At 34.4% G+C, this 8,006-nt stretch overlaps 1 pseudogene; it reads left to right on the top strand.

The window, feature by feature from the left end:
- Positions 1-487: 487 nt before the first annotated feature.
- Positions 488-4,592, top strand: LOC132282121 (putative F-box protein At5g60060; annotated as a pseudogene).
- The last annotated feature ends 3,414 nt before the right edge of the window (positions 4,593-8,006 follow it).

Genomic DNA, 8,006 nt, shown 5'->3' with positions numbered 1-8,006 from the left:
TACTTAGATGGTGGTGTTTTAATTGTTTTGAGTGAGATTGTGAAACCTCTCCCTCACAACTTGAGTGTTTTCTTATTTTTAGGATTAATATCGGGCCTTAACATTTAGCAAGAATAAGGTTCAAGAAACATGCCTTCACTGTCATCAAGTAACAAACTCTTACTTTTTCTAAAATTTTAATTGGTATTTTTATCTATTGGTTATGTTTATATATTCATATTTTACATACTAATTTTTTGTTTTTGTTTCTACATACATATATATAATATTGTTATGATGTGATGTTCGAACAATTTATTAATAGGAATTAAAGACTTGGAAGTTTAGTTTTCAATTTCAGAATATATGTTTTACAAGTTTATTAACGTTTTTAAAACTTTTTCTCTTTTGTCCTAATAATGTAGGTCTATTTTCTGAAAGAAAAGAGTTGATGGGAATGGGTGGAGTTGGCATAGAGAAAATAGGTATGTTTTTTTTGTGAGCACAAATGGGTAATGGGTGGAGGACGGTGTTGGGTGGTCTCGCCTCCCAAATGACCTCTTGACAATGATTGAAAACTGTCTCAACACTCGTGTTGATAATATCTGACTTTGCTCTGTCTGTTCTTCATGGCTTTCCTCAATTCCTCCCTTCAAGAAAACCCCTCCATCTCCAACTTCCCTTCCCCTTGTCTTGCCTCCCTTTCATCTATCCAAAGCTTCGCGGTCACTACATTCTCTCCCAAGCCACCATATACTTACTCCAACCACCCATGGAAATAAACCCCAAACCAAACGCTCCCAATTCCACACCTTCCAATCCCTGGATGCTTAGGGTTTATGAAATCGAAAATGGAACAATATATCCACTGAAACCTCTCTCCAATTTTAGGGCCCACTGAAACCTCTCTCCAATGTTAGGCCCCCGACGTTTCCAAAACCTTCTTCCCGAAGGAGCTCAATTTGCTAAACATTCGGATCACTGAGATATGTAAAGTTTATAATCTGGATTTTGTTGTTCTTAACGAGAATGAAATCGAGGTCAACTGGAGACAAAACGTGTCGATTGGACCTAATAAAGTTGCTGTCTCACCGAATCCGTGGATAGCTAATGGTGTTGATTATGGGGTGATTGCCATTGAGGATGGGAAATTGTGGTTCTTGAAATTTGGGGATGAGAAATGGAGTGCCATTGATGATTCAGGAGGGTCTGTCTTTGATGGCTGTGTGTATCACAAAGGAAAGTTCTATGCTGTGGACTATAAAGGAAGGACTGTAGTTATTCATTCTGATTTGAAGGCAAAGGAAATTGTAGCACCTATGCTGAGGAATGGAGGTGGTGAATATAAGTGATTGGTGGAGTCATGTGGTGATTTGTTTTTAGTTGACGAGTATGTTATGGATTATATAGAGGAAGATGATCCTTATATGCCACTTCACTTGAAAGTTTATAAGCTGAATGAAGAGGTAAAAGAAAAGAATGGGAAAGTGTTAGAACTTTGGGTGATCGAGCATTCTTTGTTGGTTTTGAATGCTATTATTCGGCTTCCACTCGGGATTTTGCTGGTTGGAAAAGGGATTGCATTTATTTCTGGGATGAACTGTATGTAAGTAAAAAGGACGATGAAGTCCATATAAGAGTATGTTTAGACACCGGATTTTACAGCTCGGAGGATGGTATTTGCGGACCTCTAGCTCATTCTCCAGACCATTCGTGGATCTTCTGGCTACCCAGCTTGGCTTAAGCCAATTTTGACGAAGAAATGAATGTAAGTCATTCTCAATGTTTGATTTTAGTTGAAAGCATATTTAATTATTTTTCACTATGTGGTGAGTTTTCCATTCTTCATTTTATAGTGTCAAAGCATCATGGTGAATATGCAACTTTATGTTGAATGTGTCATATTTATAGGAATGATTTAACTTATCACCCTTATCGATCTTTGTATCACCTTATTTTGATGATTTCATTTCATATCACCTATTAATACCTAAAAAATATCACACGTGTCAAAAACAATTTAATAAAAAGATATACTGAGCATTGACGAGACCTTTATTTATATGCACATTTTATGGTCTTGATTGTTGCATGGAATAATACAAATTGAATTCTATAAACCTCAATTAAAATAACGGAATAAAGATTTTAATGGACGAAACAAGCTTTCATCTCAATTTTATGCTTGCATATATTATTCTTTTATGTATAAATTTAAATGTGAGGGTGCTACCTGTTTCAACATTTTATTGGTGCCATTTGTGCGAGTTCGAGTCTCAATGCAACCTCTTTGATAAATAACAAAAGTTGTTTTTGACATGTGTGATAGAAACAAAAGCTATCTTCTAAATATGTAATATTAATTTTAACCTTCAATTATTTATAAAATTACCTTGTTAGATCCTACTTAAATTCTCACACATATAGTGAGTGTATTTTGGTAAAAAAAATATTATAAAAACTCTCCTTATCTTCCATTGGTGAGGATCAAGGCTCCATAGGCTCGCTGTGAAAGATTGGGGCTCGCCTAACATTTGTTGAAGCATTATGGTGAATATGCGAATTTATGTTCAATATGTCGTACTTAAATTAATGATTTAACTTAACTATGTTTATCGATCTTTGTTTCACCTTATTTTGATGGTTTTATTTTCTCATTATGTGGTGAGTTTTCTCTTCTTATTATTGTGAATATGCAAATTTATTTTTAAATTTTCACTTATACATTAATGATTCAACTTAACTACCCTTGTCGATCTTTGTAATGCCTTATTTTGATGGTTTTCTTTTCATATTACATAGTAATACCTAAACAGAATCAGAAGCTGAATTATTGACCAACGGGCCAGTGTCCTAGTGGTATCAGGTCCTTACTTCTGAAAGGGAGGTCAGAGAAGTTCAAGCCTCAGCGGAAGCGTGTGTGTGAATACCAACTAAGAAAAAAAAAAAAAAAAACCTAAACAGAATCACACGTCAAAACAACTTTTATTTCAATTCAAGGCATATCAAAAGTTTGACATCAGGTGTCAAACTATTAGTCCTTGGATTTCTCTCTTATTGGTTACACGATAGTCCTGTCAATGAACTTTATATTTTTGAAGTTGTGGTCCTTCTAATATAAGCATTCTGGATTCATACACGGATTGATTTTCAAGCGGTTTGAGACAAAAACGATATGGATGTGTGGGTTAGAAACTAATATATGAGAGAATGTTTTCATATTTCCTTAGTGCCCTGTTTCTGTAATTTGTTGTAGATGCAGGGCGAAAGCATGTTTTACGCCAACTGCAGTATCTTTTTCCTTACTGTTTTGTAGTAGTATGCTCTTTTCTGTTGTGAGCGAACTTATTGTAATATTTGTATGCAAGGAGATTGTGGTGTGCAAAAAAAATGAATAACATGGGTAACAAGGTGTATTTTCTACAAAACGATGAAAGGAATTAGAATATTTGAACTTTTGCTAAACCCTATCAAGCGGCAGTTAAATTGCCATGTGCTAGAGGATGCATCCAGGCTCAAATTTTGGGCTTTAGCTTTTCACATGTCTCCATATAAAAATTAGTGAGTGATTTATGATTTAATTTGACAACAAATGTTCTTTAGCTTTTTTAGCACATTGCTGCATGGTAACGATCTCCTTACAAGCCAATTATTTCTTTCTTCATGATTTTGATGGATGCTCTGCGAGGTAGCGTTTCGGGCAGTTATTTTTTTTTCCTCAAAAACTTCAAGCAAACGAAAATACCCCCTCAATATTAACTCGAACACTCAACCTCCCCTTTTGGGAGGGGGGGATATTGTACTAGGTAGCATCAGACAGTTTACCGAAGTCAAATGTTTCATGTCCTAAATCAGTTGAAAAAGACTGGTATACTAGCCGTTTCGTTGAGAAATTTACATATGAAAGAGTTGCTGCAGCATTTAAGTATTTGATATAGGTTTCATATCTATAACAGTTTTTCATTTTGATTGATTTTATCATTTATTTTATTTATTTTTGTTTGTAATACAGAATATTTATTGTTTACCAGTATGTTTAATATGTTTTTGTTGCATGTAGAAATTTAATTTGACCGTGTTTATTTTGATCTCAACAGGATGGGCTGATAAGGGACTTTTGCAGTGCTGGGCATGGTGTTGAAGAAGATTTTGATACGATGTAATTGAAGGTTACTCGTTTTTTGTGTCCTGACTCCTGATCAAGTTGATTTGCTGTATGTAGGGCATACAGTGTAGCAAGGATAAAACTGCTTTCTTTTGGTAACAGATTTGGGCATTCATGACTAGGTTGGTTGGTTGGTTGTGTATATTTTTTAGTTGTGGCTTGAATGAGATGAATTGTATTGCAGTGATTGATAGTAATTGATTTAACACATGTAGGGCTTAGTTTCCAAAGAATGTCTCTCCTTAAGAGGTGCTGGAAGGCCAACTTGATGATGGCTTACTGTGGTCCATGACCTTTAATGACAAATGATGATTATCATAATCATCCTTGTTTTGTTAATTTTTACATACTAGCTGGCTAGGGATATGAACTCACACTAAACCTAGTTTACTCTGGTTGTGTTCGGTTATTGATGGAGATTAGTTTAATTATTTTGTTGTTGCATTTATTCTAGTTTTGTTTCAGTGACTGAATAACTTGATCTCTGTTCTCACTCTTCACTCATTTTTTATTTATTTATTTTACAGAGAGTACTCCTCACTGAATTCTAAAACTCTGTTTATGGTTATTTTGTTTATGTAATTTGAAGTACTTTTATATGCTATGAAGTGATTGTCCTATCTTGCTAAACGACTGCATATTGTTACTGACTGGGTATTGAAGACCCTAATATAATTGGGGGTCAATTTGGCATCCAAGACTAAGCCGCCTCTGGACTCTATATATATATATATATATATATATATATATGATTTAATACACTCAGAAAGAGAGATCCAAATACACATTAATCAAGATCTTTTTAAACATTGGTTTTAAAAGATATCTTTAACTCCTCTGAAATTAGGCGTAATTACAGGCGATATCCCTAACATTTCAAATATTAGAGTAACCTCCCTCCAATGTGACTTGGTAGAAACCGCATATTAAATGATTAAACTACCCTCTATTATTAAATTAATGTTATTAATAAAAAACTTTTAACAAAGTACCCATTCTACCCCTAATTGAAAAAAATGGAGGAAAAGGAAAAAAAAGAAAAAAAGAGTCAACCAGGAACAAAATTTTCATTTTTCCCAGACCTTATCCCATCCATATGAGCCTTAGATCGATCCAAGACCTAAACAACACCGTTGTTGAACCCATTAAAGTCTGCTTACTTCTTTATCTGTACTCTGAAATTCCAACACTTCCTCCATTTTCGTCGACCAACTCTGCATCACCATGGCCACTGCCGACACCATTACATCTCACCTCATACACTTCTATCACCATAAAACGCATATATAGTTTTATACATATATGGTAAGTGTATATATATATATATGTATATGCAATCTCAACAAAGGGAATCGGATTTAGACGAGATCTGTAAATGCAGAGATTACGGTGGTGCAAGTAACAACATTCTGATGAAGCATTTCATCAAACAACACATGTGCGTCATTCGAGAGTTAGACAAACATAAGATTCAATAACAGAACTAAAAAACCAAGCTTGTCGCAGTCCTCACCAACAAGTTACCGTCGCCACTGGTTCAACAACAACGTCATTGCTTACCGATGGTCGGTATTGTTGTTGAGATCATGCATCACCGCCGCCGTTTCAGTTCGCTTCATCACCGGATCAGAGCGCCGCAGGTGTCTTGCGTCACCGGGCTTACTCTCTCTTTCTATATCCATTATGCTCATCGACCGCAGATCAGTCCTCCATCGCGGTTGTCGTTTCGTTCCTCGCTGCTTACTCGCCGTCGAGACCTTACGCTGGTAAGCATCGGTAAGTTGTTTCGTCGTTTTTATTTGCCGTTCAAACCTCACCGCCGCCGCATCACTGACGTCCTTGTTCACCGTCGACTGAGCACATCGTTGCTCGTCGCCGGTGGGTTATTTATAGCTTGCTGACTTGGGTGATTATCCCATCAACGATGGTCCAGACATGGATCCAAGAGATTAAACCGATGTGATTACAGCCCTCGACGAACACCGTTGATTCGAAAGAGAGAGTAAAAAATGACGATAATACCCTCACTTTAGTTAAATGAGTTAATGATTATAAATACAGGTAATGTAAAATGACTCTTTTGTCCAAATTTGTATAAATGGGGTTTGTTTGGCATAAGGATAAAATAAATCTCAAATTGTATAAAATAGGAATAACCTAAACCTGAATATAATTAAATCTAACACCAAACATGCCATTTCATATTTTAAAATATAAATAAATTTGTCATATATATATATATATATATATATATATATATGCACACCAATACACCATATATCATTACGGCAACTCTATAGGCCCATGGATGATGGGTTTTAGGGCAAATCATTTCAGCCTCCGCCTCCATCGCTGTTCTCGTTCTTAACTCTGAACTTGCCCCATCTCTCTCTGCAAGTGCAAACTACAAGAATCAGAAGTTCAAAACCCATATATTTTAGTTTATCTATCTGCTGCAAGAATCAAAAGTTCAAAACCCATATCGGCATATCATTTCAGATTGTTCAAAAAATCAAAACCCATATCTAAAAAATACACACCCAAGTATCTTCGTGAATGATTAATACTTTCCCCTTTTTTTCTTTTCTTTTTCCATTTGTACTTTTTGTGTAGGTTTTATTTGTTATAAAAAAATTAAAAAAATCCAAAATTTAATCACAGAGAAATTGCCTTACAAACTTCAACACAATTTAACAAAGTCTTTCTCTCATGCTTCAAGAATATCAATTGAGATAAAAGAAGCCTGAAGAGTAAAAAATGAACTCCAAGAAACTATCCCAATAAATAATTTCAGACAAAACAAAGATAACCTTAATCTCTCTCTCTCTCTCTATATATATATATATTCATTTATTATATTTGAAATGTATTTCCTTACATGGTTTAACCCATAGAATTGAAGCAGACATGGAGAGAGAGAGAGAGAGAGAAAGAGAGAGAGAGACGAATCCTTGTATGCACAATTAGTGAGGGCCTTATATGCACAAATGGATGAGGGGCAAAATGGGAAACAAAAGGGTAAAATGGGGTTTTCAATTTTACTTTTTGTAAAAAGGTAGTCAGAGGGACTAGTTCTGCACTTTTTTTGAATTTTGTGGACTTGCATGCACATTTTCAAAAAGTAAGGACTAATTTTGCACAAAGTTTATATATCAGTGGGTTTTTTTTTACACTTAACCCAATATATATAGTAGTTGATACGAATTGGGTGTTCATGGTGAGAAATAGAATGGAAAAAAAATTCTAATATAAATTAATAATTTAAAACATTTTTGCCATTTATTCTAATTAATAGAGAGTACGTGCTATACACGTGAGAACCTTTATAATAGTTGTCCTAAAGACAAAAATAATTTAATCTAAAGCAACTGAAAAATTGTTGTATTATAAAGTATTTATTCATTGTAAGTTAGACGATGTCTATTTTTAGCAAAGAAATAGTATACAAAAGTGTGATTTCGGTATTTGATATTTTTTGAGTTCATCAAATGTGATTAATTTCGGTAGAGCATAATTTGAATAAAGTATTTTGATGGTTATTTACGTTTTGGAGTCTTGATATTATGGTGGTTTGGGCTTTTAGTTTTGGGGCCCAATATTTCTATTTTTAAAAAACGTGAATGAGGGCGAGAGAGAAAAGAGAAAAAAATAAAAAATTATTTTAGGATATAAATTTTTGAGTTACAGGACTAAATTTCTATATTGATTAATTTTTAATAATTTTAAGAAATAATTATACTATAACTTATATAAAGAAATTTAAAATTTTGAGACCTTCCTTACCGAATTTTTTAGGGGTTTGCAAGCACAAATGGCAGTGATGGAGGACGATGTTCAGTGGTCTCACCTCCCAAATGAATTC

Source organism: Cornus florida, unplaced genomic scaffold (assembly GCF_030987335.1).
Source record: "Cornus florida cultivar Cherokee Brave unplaced genomic scaffold, ASM3098733v1 CherokeeBrave_3.0.0_Hap2_Chr11, whole genome shotgun sequence".
Classification (NCBI taxonomy): Eukaryota; Viridiplantae; Streptophyta; class Magnoliopsida; order Cornales; family Cornaceae; genus Cornus; species Cornus florida.
The sequence above is the reverse complement of the archived record's forward strand: the minus strand, read 5'-3'. Positions and strand labels throughout refer to the sequence as shown.